Source organism: Scylla paramamosain, chromosome 17, assembly GCF_035594125.1.
Source record: "Scylla paramamosain isolate STU-SP2022 chromosome 17, ASM3559412v1, whole genome shotgun sequence".
In the NCBI taxonomy this organism is placed as follows: Eukaryota; Metazoa; Arthropoda; class Malacostraca; order Decapoda; family Portunidae; genus Scylla; species Scylla paramamosain.
The window spans coordinates 14667501-14690410 of NC_087167.1; the positions used below are offsets into that span (position 1 = coordinate 14667501).

At 41.6% G+C, this 22910-nt stretch overlaps 1 long non-coding RNA gene and 1 other non-coding gene across 3 annotated transcripts in view; one reads left to right on the plus strand and one right to left on the minus strand.

Annotated features, from left to right (window-relative positions):
• LOC135108254 (uncharacterized) overlaps positions 1-22910 on the minus strand; it is a 195219-nt gene that overhangs the window by 102567 nt on the left and 69742 nt on the right. The window lies entirely within an intron of this gene.
• Positions 6323-6395, plus strand: Trnav-cac (transfer RNA valine (anticodon CAC)). Its single transcript has one exon. It is a non-coding gene; the product is annotated as a tRNA-Val (tRNA).

Below are 22910 nucleotides of genomic sequence, written 5' to 3' on the forward strand. Positions count from 1 at the left end.
TGCCCTGGTGGCAATCTGGGCCCGACGAAGTGGCTGTCGGAGCGCTTCCAGATGAGGCACTCCCTGATGTGTTATTTTAAACATCACGGTGAGGACCGCCACGCTTATGCGATGCTGGAGGCTGTGGGGACATGGCTCTTGCCCGGCACCACTGATGAGCCTCGCCGCTCGGTCTTGAACGAACGAACAAACACTCACTCACTCACTCACTCACTCACTCACTCACTCACTCACCACTCACACTCTCTCTCTCTCTCTCTCTCTCTCTCTCTCTCTCTCTCTCTCTCTCTCTCTCTCTCTCTCTCTCTCTCTCTCTTGGTGTCGTGATTTATGAAACACACACACACACACACACACACACACACACACACACACACACACACACACACACACACACACACACACACACACACACACACAAAAAAAAAAAAAAAAAAAAAAAAAGGGTAAAAAAAAAAAAACCCGCAAATTGACGTATTGATGAATATTCATCTTCATAATAATTTAATCTTCACACGCAACTACTAAAGCTATTATCTCTGCAAAGATTTCCAGTAAATTTCTTAGGCTCTATATTTAACCACTTCCTCTTAAGAAACCAATCTTATATAAATAAATGGTAGAATTTAGCTCCGACAAGAATTCGGAGAACAGGAGCGCTCTCTCTCTCTCTCTCTCTCTCTCTCTCTCTCTCTCTCTCTCTCTCTCTCTCTCTCTCTCTCTCTCTCTCCTCATTCCCTAATTCTCTAGAAACGCCTTTTTCTTTTTTACATATATATACACATATATATATATGATCAAGTGATAACATATTTCTCTCTCTCTCTCTCTCTCTCTCCTCTCTCTCTCTCTCTCTCTCTCTCTCTCTCTCTCTCTCTCTCTTCTCTACAACCGTTACTGGCGTACACCTCAAGCTGCCACCACCACCACCACCACCATCACCTCTCCCACCATATCCCAACAGCACTGCTACCCTCTCCCCTCTCCCTCTCCTCTTCTTCGTCCTCCCATCCCTTCACCCCCTACTTCACCTACACTTTCCGCCACTCACCCCAGCTGCAGGAGGCACACTTAGGCCGACCTGAATATTAGTCCCTTCTCCTCCTCCTTCTCCAGCCCATCCTCTTATTTACTTTTTCCTCTTCTCCCCCTTCAATTTATGCTTCACCACCATCTCTCCTTCCTCGTCCTCTCTTTCCTTCACTTGTCTTCTGCAGCTCCTACCTCTTCTTCCTGCTCCTCTTCCTCCTTACTGAAGAGACCCACACGCTGATAAAGGCAAGACGGTCTCCTTATCTGGCCTTGGATGGATCGTGACTGAGACAGAGTGATGAATGGATGGATGGAAGGACGGATGGACGGACAGGGACACACACACACACACACACACACACACACACACACACACACACACAAGACAATAGCGACAATTACGAAGTGACCCCCAAGGACATTTTAATTACGGAAGAAAACGAAGGACATGATTAGAGGAAAACGCAAATTAAAAAATAGAAAAAAAATACGGAGAAGAAGCGGACACGAAGGAAAATTTCGATCCTTAAAAGCAAGCGGAAGGCGAGCGGGTGGGTGCGAAATATTAAAGGAAGATGAAGAGAAATGAACGGTGTCATTAACGGGATCATTAATTTTCCCCGGAGACCTCATCCTTACTGCAAACAATAATGAGGCGGGGACGAGACGGAGGGCGTACGGCCGCGGCTTGTCCATGCAGAAATAAAATGCTCCCTGATACAAGCCAAGGTGCTGAGCATTTTATATTTCACCTGAAGATTATTTATAGGAGATGAGAAAAAAACAGTCAAAGCGAAACATTAATGAAGAAATGAAGAATGAAATGTGCTGGTGTTTGTTTATTTATTTATTCATTTTACATGTAATGAATGGCCAGTCTTTCACCTCTGCATCACATTATTAACATGGAAATTATTAGTCTAACAAGTCAAGAAAATTAAAATTATATCAGAATTATATCTGTCTCAAGTTCTCAGGTATATACAACCACCCACACATACCTCCTCTAGTGTGAAAAAAAAAATAAATAAATAAAAAATCCGTTCTTTCAAACATATTCACAACCCTTACTGCACATTAACAGCTCAAGGAAACCACCTGAGATACAGTTTAAGTTATCACTCTCTCTCAATATCACCTTTGCTTTTCTATACGTTGTTAAACCCGTGTACATCTACAAAATATCTTAAGGGTATTGATGGTCAACCCGAGCCGGTAATGGTGTGAAGGCATCTATTGTGGAGAATACACCATCTCTACTTCCCTCAGTAATCAAACAAGACCTACATTATGTTGCCTTGGAAAGTAAGGAGTATTTGTAACAAACACTTTTTCCAAATATACTGTTAAGACTGGGAAGGTCAATTTAGATGTAATCTATCAACTGAGAGGTTGAGAGGGTGGTGGTGGTAGTAGTAGTAGTAGTAGTAGTAGTAGTAGTAGTAGTAGTAGTAGTAGTAGTAGTAGTAGTAGTAGTAGTAGTATATATTTATATAGTAGTAGTATATATTTTTAGTACATTTATACCAGAAAATAATGAATGCACAGTTAGTCATCAGTCAGCAGGATTCCAGTGCAATACTTCACATTCTACTTCCTTTTCAAATAAGTCGTTGCTGTCAAAAAACATCACTTCTAATAAAGCCTTCAGGAAACAATAATTAAAGCAATATGAATTCGTACCAGCCCACCTGTAACTGACGTGCGCTGCTGAATGAACAAAATTAATCCAGTTCATATTCTTACAACACAGAGATGAAATGGAATGAATTTAACCACTTACAACGTATATCTCTCGCGTATCAAACAATAATATCTGCGTACAGCTTGATGTCAAAAATGAATACAAAAACATAGCGAACAAAAAGCAAAGCAGAAGATACAAAGCAATGGTTTTCACCAGACTGCGCGTAATCTCAAGTAGGTGGGTGGAGATGCGTTTCTGCATAAACAAAATTAAAATTACTCCACTCTAGGGAGAAAAAAATAAGTCACAGATCCAGCGACTCATTACCGAGCTCTTCTTCATTCTGTTTATAGCATATACACAGTACAACACTGAGACCTGGTTTAATCTATGACCTTAAGGTACGTGATATATTATTAATAAAGAAAATAATAATGTTCTTGAAGCAAGGAGATGAAAATAAGACAATGAATGCAACTTCTTAGAACGTGTGGAATTGTTCGTGAAATGTTTCCTTTTATGACTGATATGAAGAAAGTCTTTAGAGAATAAAATGTACGGAAAGAACGGCAGCATTCACAGCATCAAGAGCACAGAGAAACACACACACACACACACACACACACACACACACACACACACACACACCACACACACACACACACACACACACACACACACACACACACACACACGCACGCACGCACGCACGCACGCACGCACGCAACGCACGCACTCACGCACGCACGCACACACACACACACACACAAACACACACAAACACACACACACACCGCATGTAAGAATGTCAGAACGTTAATCTAAATGTGTAACAAAACAAAATAAAGTGGTGGAAGGTTTTAGAAAATAAATAATTTTTTTTCCACAACCAAATAAAGATAAATACAACCGATGGATACCACGAAGTTTATGTGATTCCTCTTTCTTCAAGTAAACAAAGACGGTCGGGGAGAAAAGGGAGCGAAGTGCCCCCATTAAATAAGTCAGCAGGATGTTATAAAGAGATAATACATTCCAGCAATACATTAGTATTACAATATTGAGGTAACGACGAGGTTTGAACGGTGTGAATGGCGAGGGGAGGTGGAGCGTCAAGGTAAAAAACAGGAAGGAAGTAGTAGATGTTCTGACCTGGAGATCATCTGAGGTCTAATTGGCTGTGGTAAAATTGGAATGCACATGGGTCGAGCAACATACCATAATCACTTCCGATGCATTTAACGTTTTTACTCAATCTTAACTCTTATGATCTGCTGACAGTCTTCTCACGAAACCTGATAACTGACAGATTCAAAGATCAAAGAACTTGCGAATGACTTGAGTGAAAACAAACCACAATAAACGTGGATGACAGGTTACTTAAAAGGAGCTGTGACGCAAACATATACATTACAGTTGATAGTCTCGTATCTCATTCCTTCTGAGGAACACCTTGGCGAAATCTCTTCACAAAACCTGGCAACTGATAGATTCTCAGGAGATCGAAGGACTTGAGACTGATTGAAAACACAAACCACAGTGAACGTGAAAGGTTTCTCGACTTTTGATTCCGACTGTACATAGAGAAAGAAATAGTGACGATAAAGGTATAGAGTGCAGCATATAGCCTCGTGTCTCATTCTCTCCGAGGAAGACTTTGCCGAAACGTTAAAGCACAACTACTGCTTCGTCCTGTGCTTTGCTACACCATTGGCCAAACCTTTACATTAGTTAAATAATATCGCTACAGTGTCCAAATCATAAGACATTTTTTTCTACCATGCTATGTCTTATCAATTCATATGCTTAGTGATAAATATGAAATAAAAAAAATAAAAGAACTCCAGGACAGTTGGCGAGGCAAGCGTGCTGAGGAAGGAACGCGATCGCTGCTGAAGGTAAATTATTTCTTATAATTTTCCAAACTCTTCATCCTGCCATTGAAAATTTGCTTCCTAATAAAATGACTGTCAGGTATTAATCAGTTAATTAAACGCGCAAAAGAAAGCTATTAATTATACTCTTTAAAGGAGAGATTCACGCCTAGACAGCCTCGTTAAAGGTTTATTCCACACGTGCCTCTATTTTGGTCTCGTTTATTCGGATAAGATACACAATTATGACCAAAGTATGCACAACCATCCTGAAGAACTATTATCAACGTAATTATGTCCCTGATCGTTCTGGCGATTATTGCTCAGTTATTATACGACAGTGATGTAATAGTGGAGTGTTTCTCGGTGGATACGACACTCAATTATGACCGAAGTATTCATCTCTATCCTGAAAATGATTATCCAATGTAATTACATGTATCCTAAAAATCTGTTGGCCTAATGTTGAAGTTTTTTTAATATTTTCCGAAGATACACAGCTAAGGTCAAAGTATTCCTTATTATCCTGTAGAACAATTATCAAATAATTATAAACCCTTAACGTTGGTCGCGATTATGGTTCAGTTATCCTACGGCAGTGATGTAATAGTGAGGCATTTTCGGCGGCACTGCATCATGACCACACCGTCACCACAGGAACCACCGACTCCAGGACACTATACTATTATTTACTATCAAATTATTGTGATAACTATTGATTTTGTTAAATATATAATGATCTGCTTCTCAACTCAGGTAAAACTTCCTTGATGTGTCTACAATAAGAAATACATAGATTTTTAAGTGTATCTTGTAGAATGTGTGATCATACGAAATGTAACTACTTCTATGTGTAATTCTCTCTCTCTCTCTCTCTCTCTCTCTCTCTCTCTCTCTCCTCTCTCTCTCTCTCTCTCTCTCTCTCTCTCTCTCTCTCTCTCTCTCTCTCTCCCCTCGTGTACACACACACACACACACACACACAGACACACATTCGATACTACATCACCAGAAGGATAACACACCAGCAAATACTGACAGATACATATGGATTCCTCCTAATATTTATTTACGAGTGATGATGCCAGAAACAGGAACAACCTGCCAGCATCAGTCGTGCATTGGAATACTGTTCAAAATCTAAGTCAACTATTATATGTACGACGCGAGTGTTCCAGAAATAAGCCTCTGAATAAGTCCTTGACGCGAGCTATAATACTCAGTGTGATATATTACATTCCCCATCAAGAATATAGCAATTCGGAGGTAACTGGTACCTGTTATATTTAAATTTCCAGTGCTGTTTTTCGATTTCCTCTCATCAATTTATAATATGATGATGTGAGGTTGATATTACAGTCTTACGCGAGAACTTGTAATCCGTTCATATTTCCTATTGCATTCAACTTCAAGAACACGATAATTCGGAGATAACTGGTAACTGTTATGCGTAAATTTCCAGTCCTGTTTCCTTATATCCTCTCATTAACTTACATGAAGATGTGGACTTCATAATTTATGATGATCTTAGACTAAAATTCTTTAAATAGCTTCGTTTCTTTTCTTTTTTTCGTCGCTAAATATATTATTTCCCTTTCACCTACAACTTTTTTGTCACTTGTATTACAAGCACTTGCATACTTGTAGCCTAGAAAAGTCAAAAGTAACCCTCAGTGTTACTACTCTGTTAGCAAAGAATTGGACAACAGTGAAAACATTGATTTGTATCGTTTTCGTAGTGTAGTGGTTATCACGTGCGCCTCACACGCGCAAGGTCCCCGGTTCGATCCCGGGCGAAAACACACCTTTTGATTTTTTTATTTTATTTTATTTTATTTTTCACATGCCACTTAGTCTGGATAAGGAGTACTAGTGGTACACAATGAAAACCCATTATACACGATGACGGGAAATAATCCTGATTTTTCTCCATGTTACTTAGTATGGATAAGGAGTACAAGTTGTGATACATAATCAAAACACATTATAAACGAAGGCAGGTAAAGCAGTTCTGGCTTAACCTTGTGAACCTTCGATCCATTAAAAAGATATAGTGCATGTTAGCACTCAATGGTGATGACCTGCCGAAAGGTCACCCAATTTCTCTCTCTCTCTCTCTCTCTCTCTCTCTCTCTCTCTCTCTCTCTCTCTCTCTCTCTCTCTCTCTCTCTCTCTCTCTCTCTCTCACAACAGCATTAGACACAGTGTTTAATGCCACTATTGCCTCGTGTCTTACAACTTCGGATATTCACCTCGTAACCAGAGAAGGAATGGGAATGCTGGAGTCAGAGAGATGGAAGCACCATCTATGCCATTCCAGCAACAGCAGGAGCAACGCAGCAGAAACAAAGAGGGAGAGTTAGAAGAGGAAATGCAGAGAACATAAGAATATAAGAACAAACGTATGTTGCAAGAAGCCAGTAGGCCTAGATGTGGCAGTCCCTGTATAAAACTTACATACCACTGTTCATCTATCATCCCTGTACATACTAAATTCGCCTAATATTCTTTAAAAGCTCCCTAATGACTCGGCGGAACATCTACGCAAATGCTATGTACATAATGTGATGAAAATTCCATCATGATGTATGAACCGTATCGAGGAAGGACGGTGTGCATTTCAGAGAAGAATGAAAGACAAAGTAATAAAATTCTGAGTAATATAAAAGTGTCTTTCATAGTCTCAACATTTTAACCGTACCCTAAAGCATGAATGCATTACGAACGATAATATAGGTAATTATGTAATTTATTTGACGAGGAGTGCCAATCTTTTAAAATGAAATCTTATGAGCGCTCAAACATCGTGACAAGCATGAGGTAGATATGGAAAGTTTAAATTTTAAATATTCCAGACATGACCAGGGAAAGAAATTAGAGATGTGCAGGTCATGCAACACGCCACACAAACTGATAGTCAGGTTGACAGAATGACTTCCAGATTACAAGACAGGCGAATGGTAGACAAGGAAATAAAGATGTTGATGGAAGACCTTTGTTGTGGTCAAACTAAAAGACAGACAAGAAGATATGATGGGAGAGTTGGGGAAGTCTTTGTCCCGCGTTAATAACTGATGCAAGAGGTTCTAGAGTTTCTGACAAGATACTGATGGGCAACAACACTTGTATTATGAAAAAAAAAAAAAAATAGATCATGGATGCAAAGAGAAAGGTAGAAAATTACGCCAGTTTTCTTTCGTGGAAACAAACTTTTATCTATAAATGAAAAAAAAAAATGTATATATATATATATATATATATATATATATATATATATATATATATATATATATATATATATATATATATATATATATATATATATATATATATATCAAGGTGAATTGCATTTCCTAGAATAATTCATCACGGGCAGCAGCATCAAATTACCAGGTTACAGTAAAGGAAACCAAACTAATAATCACCTTTACAAACATCAAGTCACCAGCAGGGCTTCGTACAGTGAAACGCCAGGCCGCACTCCATTTAGGCCGCTATACATACAAACAACTGAACTTGGACCATAAGATGAAAGTATGCGCGCCGCGGAAGAAAAACTGCCTCCACCGAGTAAAGGAGAGAAAATCTTTGAGGGAGGAAAAGAAGAGTTGAAGAAAAGCAATATCCGTGGCAGCCTGACAAGAGTTGCAGGTGAGGCATGGACAACATGAGGGGCGCCAGGTGGGTGAAGAATGAAATATATACACGCAACACGACCTGGACGAGGAGCTGCAGGCGTATGGGTGGGCGGGCGAGGGGGAAGAGTGGGGAGAGGGAGACAGACACCCACTGATATGACTCCCAAGAAAGGAATAACACTTCATCTCACACCCTCCCTTCAAAAGACGACTTCAAGGTGCTATAAATAATACAAAGATATACGGCAGTTACATACACGAGTAGATAAAGGAAAATTGAAGTACGCTGGCGAAAAAAAGACTATAACCTTGATACGATTAATCTAGACATTATGCAAAAGGAACATGTAAGAGTTTCCGTATACGTAAAACTGCAACCCATCAATCAAATGAAATAAAATACAAGTCTTTTAACTGAGCACACACACACACACACACACACACACACACACATTAACACACAAAGACGGACATGCAGTAAACGAGAAGACGAGGGGAAACGTAAAGTGAGTCAACGAAATTGAAAAAGTCAATTACCTTCCCTACGTGGTTATCCAGCCATTATCCTGATTGTCGTGGCGGAGGGGACGCTTAGCTGCCGCCACCAGGGTCTTGAGGGGACCAAATGAGAGGAGCGGTAACAGCAGCGGTGCCCAAAGGAAGGGTGAGCCTTGCTTATCCCCTTCATCTAAATACTTTGCCTTATACTGATACGTAAATGTCATTTCTACCATTGCCATTGTTACCATTGTAGCTGTTTATGATTTGTACGAGTAGTATTAGCGGTAATAATGGCGGTGGGGATAGCTGTAGTAGTAGTACCAGCAGCAGCAGCAGCAGCAGCAGCAGCAGCAGCAGCAGCAGCAGCAGTAATAGTAGCAGTAGCGGTAGTAGTAGTAGTAGTAGTAGTAGTAGTAGTAGTAGTAGTAGTAGTAGTAGTAGTAGTAGTAGTAGTAGTAGTAGTAGTAGTAGTAGTAGTAGTAGTAGCAGCAGCAGCAGCAGCAGCAGCAGCAACAGCAGCAGCAGCAGCAGCAGCAGCAGCAGCAGCAGCAGTAGTAGTGAGATGGAGGAGGAGGAGGAGATGGAGGATCAGGAAAAGGAACGAGAGGAGGAAAAATATTAATAGTTTTAGTACGTACTTCTTGTTACTTTTGTTGTCTTGGCCGAGGCACTTTTATCCCAATCTCAATCCTGGCAACTACAACTAACGGAATCAAACGGATAATACATATTATACACGACTGACTGACTGACTGAGCTCACTTCCAGCCGGTAGATAACCCAGACTGTCAGCACTTCCACACACAGCACAGCAAATTTACGGCAGCGGCTACAAATCTCAGCACACTTTCCCCCCTGCACCCTCCACCCTCCACCTCTCCCGCCCACCCAGCACACCAGCCTCGCCACGCATACACCGATACTCCAATGTAAATAGACGAAAAATTAAAGGTAAAGGTATAATGATACACTTGGTGTCTTTGCTCCGGTGCACTCCAATCTGGCGAGTTGGTGAATGGATGGAGCGCACAGGAAGTGCTGTCACTACCTTGCCTTACACGATAAAAGCCCAAGCAGACTGTGTCCTTGGCCCGCAATGTGAATGTGCCTTGGGATACCAGAGGAGTCTCGCTATTCAATCTGCCACCACAACAACGAACGCCATCCTCCTCTTCCTCCTCCTCCTCCTCCTCCTCCTTCACCACTTCCTACCCCTTCTCTTCCTCCTACTCTTTCTCCTTTTGTGTGAAGACGACTGGTAAACTTAATCAATCCTCAGCCTCAGCCAGAGTACCTTTCACATTCCTGCTTCACCTGATTCTAACCCCTTCACATTGACGAGAGCGCCTCCTCGCTGCTATGCTCTACTGACACTGCTTCCTTCTGCTGCCCCGGCACAAAACTAGGCTTGTTGCTTGTTCCTCTTCAACTATTTTCTAAACTTATCTATGATGTTCTGTATCACTTCTCTCTCTCTCTCTCTCTCTCTCTCTCTCTCTCTCTCTCTCTCTCTCTCTCTCTCTCTCTCTCTCTCTCTCTCTCTCTCTCTCTCTCTCTCTCTCTCTCTCTCTCTCTCTCTCTCTCTCTCTCTCTCTCTCTCTCTCTCTCTCTCTGATTCTATCTCCACTGATCTTGCAGTGTGGCCACGAGGGGCGGGTGAGCTAGGAAACAAATGAGCGTCAAGTCCAGGAAGACAGATAAAAGAGTAGTTTCCTCTTACCTTTGAAGAATGACAGGTTGGCGCAGTGGACGACGTGTGTGTGTGTGTGTGTGTGTGTGTGTGTGTGTGTGTGTGTGTGTGTGTGTGTGTGTGTGTGTGTGTGTGTGTGTGTGTGTGTGTGTGTGTGTGAATCGATGAAGCAAAAACATACGCTTCCGTGAGCGCACTTTCGAACCTAAAAGTGTACACACACATACGCACAATATATCTCTCTCTCTCTCTCTCTCTCTCTCTCTCTCTCTCTCTCTCTCTCTCTCTCTCTCTCTCTCTCTCTCTCTCTCTCTCTCTCTCTCTCTCTCTCTCTCTCTCTCTCTCTCTCTCTCTCTCTCTCTCTCTCTCTCTCTCTCTCTGATTCTATCTCCACTGATCTTGCAGTGTGGCCACGAGGAGCGGGTGAGCTAGGAAACAAATGAGCGTCAAGTCCAGGAAGACAGATAAAAAGAGTAGTTTCCTCTTACCTTTGAAGAATGACAGGTTGTGTGTGTGTGTGTGTGTGTGTGTGTGTGTGTGTGTGTGTGTGTGTGTGTGTGTGTGTGTGTGTGTGTGTGTGTGTGTGTGTGTGTGAAAATCGATGAAGCAAAAACATACGCTTCCGTGAGCGCACTTTCGAACCTAAAAGTGTACACACACATACGCACAATATCTCTCTCTCTCTCTCTCTCTCTCTCTCTCTCTCTCTCTCTCTCTCTCTCTCTCTCTCTCTCTCTCTCTCTCTCTCTCTCTCTCTCTCTCTCTCTCTCTCTCTCTCTCTCTCTCTCTCTCTCTCTCTCTCACACACACACACACACACACACACACACACACACACACACACACACACACACACACACACACACACACACACACCAAAGAAGAGGTGTCACCGCAGCCAGAGGAGAAATTGGTGAAAAAGATGTGAGCGAGACTTGGGAGGGAGTGAGGGTGGGAGGGAGGGAGGCTAGACAGGCTGGCATGTGTCAGGGAGAAAACAGAGGAGGAAAGTTCGTACGACCCATCTACTCCCAACCCCAATATTGTGACAGACGGTGTTGGTGGAGTTAGGCGACCAGTGAACACACCGCGCCCTGCTCCCTCGCACCTTACTCTACCTCACCCATGCACTCAGGCACAGGTAATGCCATCCCCGCCCATCCCGGTCCCCTTTACCTGGCTACACAACAGTTCTCTTCGACTCCAACTGTTTTTTGCACAATGCTACCAGATGTTCATGGAACTTCTTATTAGTGTTTTGTCTTTCATTTCATTACCTCTTCCTGTTCCTCCCGCTGCTCCTCTTCCTCTTCCTCCCTCTTCTGCTTATTCTCTAGTCTGACCAATCTCGAAAACCGAACGACCATTCAAATTTTAGCATCGTATATATATATATATATATATATATATATATATATATATATATATATATATATATATATATATATATATATATATATATATATATATATATATATATATATATATAGAAATCGCATTTTCTTCCCATTACACGACTGAATATTCAAAAGCTCCATTAAAAGTTTGTGTAATAAATAAATGCGTTATTTCAACATTCTTCCCTTTATAATATTACATAGTTCACACCACACGTGACACACACACACACACACACACACACACACACACACACACACACACACACACACACACACACACTTTTACACGGACAGCATGCTCGCCCATCAAAATTAATTAGTAGCATATTCTTTTTAATTGCAAACATACATCACAAGGATGACACCTCGAGTCACACAACAGGTTTAATACACGTGCACGCTCAAATTATTCTTAGTACAGAAAAAAATACACTTGGAGTTGTTTGAAATTAATTTGAGGGATGGCAATTCGACTGCTTGTATTTCTTCTTTCGTAACGGGCGTCATTACTGAAGAATGGAAAAGTAAGGAAAACCTTTAAGAGAAGAAAAATGAAAATAAAAATATAAATAAATAGATAAATAAAAAGAAAATAAATAAGTAGAAAATAAAATAAATAAGAACTCTGATAAAAATTTCCCACTACCACAAAGTTTAAAGTCGGTGTATTTTATCAGATCCAGGAAAATTAATCAGAACCCTGGTGACTTTTCAGTGTTCAGTGACGGAAAATTACGATTTATAGCATAACAAGAGAGAGAGAGAAAAAAAAAAGACAGCACTACGCAATAGAAACCAAAGTTAAATTGGAGACATTATATAATTAAAAAGAAAAAATGTACACGAAAATTGACACGTTATGCGCCGAAGAGACAATTTTGGGGGACCACTGGGTTTTCTTCTACACTTACAAAGGAATGAGATAGACTTTGATGTGTGCGGGAAGAAGGGACTGCAGGGAGGGAGATTCACAGTATACGTATTTTAGCTTGCTATGTCCTCACCACTGCAGGTATCGTGGCAACATTAAGGAAGCTGACTGAATAAAAAATAAACGAATAAATAAATAAAAGTAAGGAGATCAATGCCAACGGTTCTAAGTCAGTCAGTTGGTCAGTTAAATCTCAATCTCAGTCTCTCTCTCTCTCTCTCTGTCTCTCTCTCTCCAGAGGGGGTGCGGCAAAAACAAGTTGGAAAGTGTCTGCAAAGCGCAAGGACGAACGCAAGGCTTTAAAGATTATCTTGAGGATCTATACGTTCTTGCCATCGTGACCTAAAATGTATATTTGTCCACAATCTTTTTCGCTTTTTTTTTTTTTATTCATTTCCTCCCTCTTTCAAGTTGTTGTTGTTGTTGTTGTTGTTGTTGTTGTTGTTGTTGTTGTTGTTGTTGTTGTTGTTGTTGTTGTTGTTGTTGTTGTTGTTGTTGTTGTTGTTGTTGTTGTTGTTGTTGTTGTTGTTGTTGTTTTGTTGCTGTTGTTGCTGTTGTTCCTGCTTTAGTCATTGTTGTTGCTAGTATGTTTGTAAGAGAGAGAGAGAGAGAGAGAGAGAGAGAGAGAGAGAGAGAGAGAGAGAGAGAGAGAGAGAGAGAGAGAGAGAGAGAGAGAGAGAGAGAGAGAGAGAGAGAGAGAGAGAGAGAGAGAGAGAGAGAGAGAGAGAGAGAGAGAGAGAGAGAGAGAGAGAGAGAGAGAGAGAGAGGGGGGAACAGGTTTGCTGAGAGCACTTCTGTATTCCCCATTCCCCTCTTCGTATTCTTTTTCCTTCCTTTCTATATTATTCTGTCCTCTTTTTCAGTGCCTTTTCTCTCCCTTAACCTAACTGCTTTTGACCTCTCCTTCCCTCCTTCCTTCCTTCCTTCTTCCCTTTCTTCCTTCCCCCTAGCAGTAAGAGAGCCAAATAGTATAAAGTGGCTTCGTGACTCGCTCAGAAAAGTTCGAAGCAGTTCAGTCGTTCGAATGAGCTTGAGTTCGAGTCACGTCACCTCCCCACAAAGGAAACGGAAAGCGTAACGAGTCTGACTCCTATCAAGAAAATAACATCGGCAATTTTGTCCTTAAAATAAACTTGTAACTTGTGGTCTTGGCTGTTTACTCTATATTTAGCAAGCTTGCGAGTATTTTATTGTTATCATTAGTTATTATTATTATTATTATTATTATTACTGTCATTATAGTTAGTCATTATCGTCATCATTACTACTACTACTGTTACTACCACTCTACTACTATTGCTACTGCTACTACTGCTACTACTACTACTACTACTACTACTACTACTACTACTACTACTGCTACTACTACTACTACTGCTACTACTACTACTACTTCTACTAGTACTTACTGGTATGACTATCATTATTATTCTTTCATCTAGCAATTATTGATATGTCTCAGTAAAAGCGGCACCAGCAGTAGTAGCAGCAGCACCACCACCACCACCACCACCACCGTCACCACCACCACTACAAAAAATCCAGGTAGTCTACGGGACACTCACTCTTTTTCAAGGGCTGACCGAAAAAAAAATAAGAAAAAATCTAAAAAAAAAAAGCACATGGAGGATATACCCTGCACAGAAAAAGAGAAAAATCGTCCCCTCCACCCTTGTTTTTTCTTTTCTTTTCAGTGAGAACGTCATCCACTGAACTACTGAAGCTGTAAGAAATATAATACAAAAATTAAGTAAATTAGGGTGGCTTTTTTTCTCAGCGCACCTGTTCTACGACCTGATTAAGGTGAGGAGGGAGAGAGACAGAGCAGGAGAGGAGGGACACAGGAGAGTGGCAAGGAGGAAGATGATGGAGAGGAGGAGGGAGAGGGAGAGAGACAGAGAGCAGGAGAGGAGGAGGGATACAGGAGAGTGGCAAGGAGGAAGATGATGGAGAGGAGGAGGGAAAGGGATAGAGAGGGAGAAGATAGGGAGAGAACAGAAAGGGATAGACGGTAGAAGGAAGCAAGGGAGAGAAGTAGGAAATGGAGGAGGGAGACTGGAAGGAAGGAACGAGAGGGAGGACGAGAAAGGAGAGGAGAGAGAAGAGAGGAAGAAGGGAGACAGGAAAGGAGGGAGGACGGGAGATGAGAGGAGGAGGGAAAGTGGTGATGGGGAGAGAGAGGGAAGTAGGCAGGAAGAACGGGAGAGAGGAAAGAAGGACAGGGAGAACGGGAGAAGAGAGAAAGGAGAAGGGAGGACGGGAATGAAAGACGCAGTGACCAACTCTAGGGAATGGCCACTCCTCTTTCTTTTATCAGAACTTAGTAGTAAGACACAAACTTTATGGCGGGGCTTGTACTCTGTTCAGGCAGAGGAGACAAGGGGCACTGGGAGGCAGGGATGAAAAGTAAAGGTGGGAATTACTCGTGTAGTGATGAATCAAGAAAGGCGACGGTTTTTCTGTTCCTACTTTTGTTATTGTGGATGTGGTGAAGGGAACACTGGCTGAGAGATGAGTGGTTTTTTACCTTATGACGTCGCTTTGTTACTGGTCTGTCTTTGGGCGATAAGCTTGAGAAATGTAGACAAATATTCAGTTTCTCAAGCAGATACCTAATATCAAATAATCAACACAAAGCACAAGGTGATTTTAGACTTCCTTTCTAAATATGTTCTTAAGGATCAAGCATCTTCAGTAGTCCTTGTTTCTAGTTTTGCTGCTCTTGTTCAGATCTCCTCTTACATAAAATATGAATCAATCAATTAATCAACCAGTGGTTACTACCATTACCACGATCTATAATAATAAAATGTGCTGACTGCGATTCTTTTAATGCCTCAACAAACACAAAAGTCGGGAGGACGTTGCCTCAGAATGGCAAGTCAATAGGTGAGAGCGAAACCGAGAATCTAACACAAGAAAAGTTAAGGACAATAACAGAGGGTATCAAAATCAAGTACTTTTGAGAGAAATTATGAGCAAAGACTGTCCTGCGTGTGTCTGTTAAAAATTTAAAAAATAAAATGAAAACCATAATGGAAGACCACAGGGATGAGGAGAAGGAGAAAGAGAAAGAGAAAGAGGAGGAGGAGGAGGAGGAGGAGGAGGAGGAGGAGGAGGAGGAGGAGGAGGAGGAGGAGGAGGAGGAGGAGGAGGAGGAGGAGGAACAGGAGGAGGAGGAACAGGAGGAGGAGGAGAGCCCTGAAGATCTGGGTGTTTACTTGGTGCTGGTCAGTGAATGGAGAAAATTACGATGATGAAAACTTACGTAATCAGAAGAAATCGTGCTCCCCCAATAACCCCCTCGCTCCTTCCTTTCCTCCCTCCCCTCACCCTTCCTCTCTCTTCATCCATTCCGCCTCCCTCTAAGGGTCACTAATAAGTAATTTCTAAGTTTTGATGAGTTCCCTCGGCAGAGCAGAGCGCCCATCATGTATGTGTGTGTAAGTTTCTCTCCTCGTCTGTGTGTTCGCCGGTCTATGGAAATACTTATCTAACAAGTTTGCCGGTGTCAGTTTAAGTGAGTGACTAATTTACTTCCCCTTCTTTGTGGCCGCTGACGATGCGTGTTAACGACCTTTCTGTTCCAGGGCAGGGCATGTGGTGCACCAGCAAGCCGCCTTTTGGATACCTTGTCAGCTTGGTTGTTTTGTTAAGATTTTTTATCTTCATATTTGTAATCCCCCATCAGTTTCTCTTCACAATGTTTGCAAGCCCAAATAATTTTTTTTCATACAATATGCTATTTGAAAAGATCACTACTAAATTGGCTTAGTAGTGAAGCAGTTAATTTGTGTGTCACATGTCAGAGACCTCCAGCGGGATCTCGCGTGACAATTCTTGATCCATTACACAGCAATAATTAATGAAACATTGTCAATCTACACTGGATCATACACTTTACGGAGCACTCTGTTCGGCATAGGTAAGTGAATACATCACCGATTATCTCCTTTCCTCACACAAGGTGAAGGCAGCACGCGACTTTCCTTTCGAATTCTATAATTAACAAAGATTTCTTCATAAGCTTGACTGATCAAATGCCAGACTCAGGATATTTCTGAGCTCAAATTGGGCTCCGAGACGAGCGATTCTTGAACACTTTTGTGACGTTTCATTTAAGTTTGAGATGCTTCCTCCCCTCCTCCTCCGTCCCTCCCCAGCACTCCCCCACAGTACCTCCGCCGCACCCTCAGTACTCACTCATCGCCTGAGTTCCCTCCCCTTCCTCCAACGACCTGACGCTGCCGGTTGAAGTAAGGTAAAGAAAAGGGCCTGATATGAAATTAAAGGGCTCCGGAGGAAGATTACTATATTGTTAATTTTTTTTTGTCGTTGTCATTAAAATTAGCGTTTTTATTGGTAAAAAAAAAAAAAGCACAGGATAACGACTAAAAGAAAAAAATTCTAAAATGGAAATCAGTGTAAAATCAAAGATTTAAAACATTTCCCTCTCAAAAAAGAAAACTGCAGCAAGATAGAAAAACATGTACTCTCACCTGATGAAAAATTAACGTTATTGAAAGAATGAGAACATTGCTTTGCGTGTACATTAATGAACACAACGAGTAGCGACAAGTGAGAAAGTGTCTCGTAAAGTGTCAGTATTACAACAGTTACTTCTTTAGTTTGATTGAGATGAAGAAAATGTGGATGGTGTGAGGTGAAAGATAAAAAGTTAGAGAAAATGTACAGACAAAATTATCGTCCTTATTGACACTAAAGGGGCCTCTTATCAAATTTCTGTCGGGATCAAGGCCAGAGGCGGCGCAGAAAACATCATTAAAAAGACTTCAAATAACAGGCGAATTAATTAGAGGGAAGATGAGTTGGAAAGAGAATACCAGAATCGCCCAAGACTTATTTCTATCACGATTTTAGGCGAAGAGTTCACCTTAAAACACACACACACACACATATATATATATATATATATATATATATATATATATATATATATATATATATATATATATATATATATATATATATATATATATATATATATATATATATATATATACCACTGGAATTAGAAAAAAAGTTGGAAAGGTAAGATGAAAGTACAAACTGATGACGACAGTTTTTATTTTATTTTTTTTTCGTTGGGGGACGAAAAGCTGAATGTTCGAAGTCACGAAAGAAACTAGAAAGTAGCGAGATTCTGACGTTTCCTATTAATGGGAGAACCCTAAAAATAGCACAGCACGAACTAAGCCAGAAACATAGAGTGTAAACTATTCAGAAAATACATGGCTACGGTACTTTTCTAAATGAAAATATTCAGGCCTTGAGTCTCTGCACTCAGCGGGGGTACAATGTTCTGAGGCTCCTCCACATTTGAGAGTACGTTCGTTATATAAGAGAAAAGTCGGGATTTATAAATAAGGTTATAATCGATGACCCCCAACTAAGATTTGATTTTAGCTAAGACTGAATAAATTGGGTGTTCTTGTTCTTATCTAGAAAGGCTCTCGATAAAACAGCTGTTGCTCCTACAATATGTGCATTAAACTGGTCATTAAAGGAAGACAATATACGAAGTTGATGGTGAACTGTCGAAATTCCTAAATGCGAGATTTCTGAAAAAAAAAAAAAAAAACTTGTTTGAAGAACTGTTGCTCTTTTCAGAGTCGCGTGTATAACAATTTTGTCTACTACAATCATATGAAACCAAGTAACTAAATATAATGTCGTTAAACTTTGAAATACAGTCACGGTTGTGTGAAAAACCGTAAATCCTTGTGCGGCACAGAGACGATGCTTAACAGATAGGCAACAAGGTACGGCAGTGAGCATATTGCGAACATTAATAAGAACTCTCGGATTCCACAACAACACTAAACCTTAAATGCTGACGAAGAATCCACACACCTATGATATCACTCAGGACCAACGAACAAGAATGTGTGTGTGTGTGTGTGTGTGTGTGTGTGTCATATTTAATATTTAGCGACGTCGGGGGCCTCAATCCCTCATCCTCATTTCTCACTCCTTCTCGCCCACCGCTGGCCTCACTACCTCCCTCCACCAGGCAGCCCAGCAAGCTTTTTGTCCCTGCCTTTATATACACACAGCTCCGGCCGCCGGCTGGGGCTGCAGGCAAACAAAGGCAGCCGGGCGAGTGATCCGAGGAGCCTCCCCGGAATTCTTGATGAGGGAGTCACCGGCGCCAGGCAGACAGATGAATACAGTGTGATTACTGGCATTAGGTATCAAAGAATGGGGGAACCAGGTGAGGCAGTGTTTCCAGGGCTCCTACTAGTGCCCCACCAAACCATTCATCTCTAAGTGCTCTGGATACTGACTTCTGTATTCCGGGACATGGGAGCAGAGTGAAGTTCCGTTTCCGCAGCTACCTATTTTTCGATCTTTCCGTAAAGGGGAAATGAGCCTTAATTGTTTTCGAACCAGCGCTAGATGACTCCAAGTTTTCCTGTCTGTCGCTACACCATGAAAGACTCGGAAGGTTCTATTACATGTGCATACTTGATTATATACGTGTGTGTGTGTGTGTGTGTGTGTGTGTGTGTGTGTGTGTGTGTGTGTGTGTGTGTGTGTGTGTGTGTGTGTGTGTGTGTGTGTGTGTGTGTGTGTGTGTGTGTGTGTGTGTGTGTGTGTGTGTGTGTGTGTGTGTGTGTGTGTGTGTGTGTGTGTGTGTGTGTGTGTGTGTGTGTGTGTGTGTGTGTGTGTGTGTGTGTGTGTGTGTGTGTGTGTGTGTGTGTGTGTGTGTGTGTGTGTGTGTGTGTGTGTGTGTGTGTGTGTGTGTGTGTGTGTGTGTGTGTGTGTGTGTGTGTGTGTGTGTGTGTGTGTGTGTGTGTGTGTGTGTGTGTGTGTGTGTGTGTGTGTGTGTGTGTGTGTGTGTGTGTGTGTGTGTGTGTGTGTGTGTGTGTGTGTGTGTGTGTGTGTGTGTGTGTGTGTGTGTGTGTGTGTGTGTGTGTGTGTGTGTGTGTGTGTGTGTGTGTGTGTGTGTGTGTGTGTGTGTGTGTGTGTGTGTGTGTGTGTGTGTGTGTGTGTGTGTGTGTGTGTGTGTGTGTGTGTGTGTGTGTGTGTGTGTGTGTGTGTGTGTGTGTGTGTGTGTGTGTGTGTGTGTGTGTGTGTGTGTGTGTGTGTGTGTGTGTGTGTGTGTGTGTGTGTGTGTGTGTGTGTGTGTGTGTGTGTGTGTGTGTGTGTGTGTGTGTGTGTGTGTGTGTGTGTGTGTGTGTGTGTGTGTGTGTGTGTGTGTGTGTGTGTGTGTGTGTGTGTGTGTGTGTGTGTGTGTGTGTGTGTGTGTGTGTGTGTGTGTGTGTGTGTGTGTGTGTGTGTGTGTGTGTGTGTGTGTGTGTGTGTGTGTGTGTGTGTGTGTGTGTGTGTGTGTGTGTGTGTGTGTGTGTGTGTGTGTGTGTGTGTGTGTGTGTGTGTGTGTGTGTGTGTGTGTGTGTGTGTGTGTGTGTGTGTGTGTGTGTGTGTGTGTGTGTGTGTGTGTGTGTGTGTGTGTGTGTGTGTGTGAGAGAGAGAGAGAGAGAGAGAGAGAGAGAGAGAGAGAGAGAGAGAGAGAGAGAGAGAGAGAGAGAGAGAGAGAGAGAGAGAGAGAGAGAGAGAGAGAGAGAGAGAGAGAGAGAGAGAAACGAGAGACAGAGAACCAGAGACAGACAGATAGAGACAGAGAGACAGACAGACAGACAAGAGAGACAGAGATAGAGAGAAACAGACAGAGAAAGAGACGCAGACAGAGAAATAGACAGAGAGAAAGAGAGACAGAGACAGAGAAAGAGACAGACAGAGAAAGAGACAGACAGAGAGAGACAGACAGAGAGACAGACAGACAGACAGACAGACAAGAGAGACAGAGAGAGAGAGAGAGAGAGAGAGAGAGAGAGAGAGAGAGAGAGAGAGAGAGAGAGAGAGAGAGAGAGAGAGAGAGAGAGAGAGAGAGAGAGAGAGAGAGACATAGATAGAGACATAGATAGAGAGAGAGAGAGAGAGAGAGAGAGAGAGAGAGAGAGAGAGAGAGAGAGAGAGAGAGAGAGAGAGAGAGAGAGAGAGAGAGAGAGAGAGAGAGAGAGAGAGATAGAGACAGAGACAGAGAGACAGAGACAGAGACAGAGACAGACAGACAAGAGAGACAGAGACAGAGACAGAGAGACAGAGATAGAGATAGAGAGAAAGAGACAGAGACAGACAGAGAAAGAGAAACAGAGAAAGAGACAGAGACAGACAGAGACAGACAGAGACAGATAAAGAGAGAAAGAGACATAGATAGAGACACACACACAGAGAGAGAGAGAGAGAGAGAGAGAGAGAGAGAGAGAGAGAGAGAGAGAGAGAGAGAGAGAGAGAGAGAGAGAGAGAGAGAGAGAGAGAGAGATTCAAATCAATGAGACAATCTCCCTTTCACAGTATGAGAATAAAGTCCTCCCTTGGTGTCGTCAGCTCACCGAGGTAATCAAAAGCAGATAAATATAATTCATAAACCATTAACACTTGCAGAGATTTACCTATTCACACATTCATCTCTTGAATCGATTTATATTCAGTAATACTATAGATTGTATACCATATCAAAGTTAATGTCTCCGTGAAAAGGTTATGAGTAATAAAATAAAGGAAGATCAGTCAGAAAAAGATGTCTAAGAATTAAAAAAAAAAAAAAAAAAACTTCACAAGCCGCAGGGAAAGTGTGGTACCAAGAAATTCTCCTGAGGCCGCACATAACATTATTTTATTCCCCGTGCACTGTGGGCACAAAGTACATAAGGTACTCCTATTTACACTTAATAATGTAAACACTCGAAGTCACACCGTGCAGAGTAGCGGGGCACACACAACATTTAGAATAAACACAAAATTAGATATTCAACTCCGGGAGAAATGGACATAAGCATCCAACGACCACAGTTCATAAAAAATAAAAAAAATATGTAGATTCCGCTGACAACGCTCGGTCAGTCCCCACTGCTAAATCCCTTCCACCGACGAGGGAGTCCCTAAAATTCTCTTTGATGCATTCATACCGGCAGGCAGCAGTAGAGAAACAGTCGTACATTAACTAAGCCACCCTTTTCCAGGGTCCTTGAATATGACTGTTGCCGGTGCCTCAGCCGTGCCGCATTTAATTTCATACTGCTGAATCACGGGCAGTTTTATTTTTCTATACGGATGCCTGACATGCCGGGTAACGCATACGATTTATGAAGCTAGTAACAATTGCTATAACGAGTGAACGCTCTCTGTGGATACAAAGAGAATCGTTTATGGGGCAATTTGCTATTCACAACAAAGAATAATATTTAAATGAGTGCATTGCTTTCAACAATCAATTTGAATATGTTTAAAGTTTTACAACCTCAAAAAAGACGAATTTTGCAAATTGCAAGTTGCTTTTATTCACGGTAAAACGATTTTCATGACAAGACCTCAAAGGGAGGATCAGGCATACTCCTCGCGCACACACCAACATTTTCAACTGCACGGCGCTTTTGGAACCCGCGACCCAACACTTGGAAGGACAAGACAGTCCAGGCATTGATGCACTTACTGAAACGAAACAGAAAGAACCAATATTTTTTTTTTGTGTGTGGAGAAGGGGAGCATAATTTCACCATGGAATTATGCATCCAAACTGCCGTGCACTTCCCATAAACATCATATGATCATTAAACTTTCAGTTTTTACTATTATCCAATGACTATATCCTTCCAGTATATTTTTACTATAAGCTTCCACCAAAGGGCTGCTGGCCGAGTGCTTCCCAACTAATTCCCATAAAAAAGAGCCGACTAAATGTTGCAACCAATCTAGTAAAATGAGGAAAATACACCAACATAAATAAAAGATCAATATAACTGTTGATGAGACGTCCCTAGATCCATGCTGAAAGATGATATATGGACCAAAGCGACATAATATGTTGAGGCAGTGAGCTAATACCAGATTGGAATATTTTTCATTATGGGCACTTTCAAGAATTTCTTTGCAAACGATCAATTCGAACAACTCCAACATAGATTCATATTTACTGCGTGATATACCATAACCACATTCAATACATCAGTAAAGAGTGTTCCTAACTAACTGAAGGACACTGTCATTAGAACTTTTTTCCCTTTACCTGAAAGATATCTAATAAGGCTACAGAAAGACATTTTTCTGTCACTTTTATGGTCTAGCCGATAACA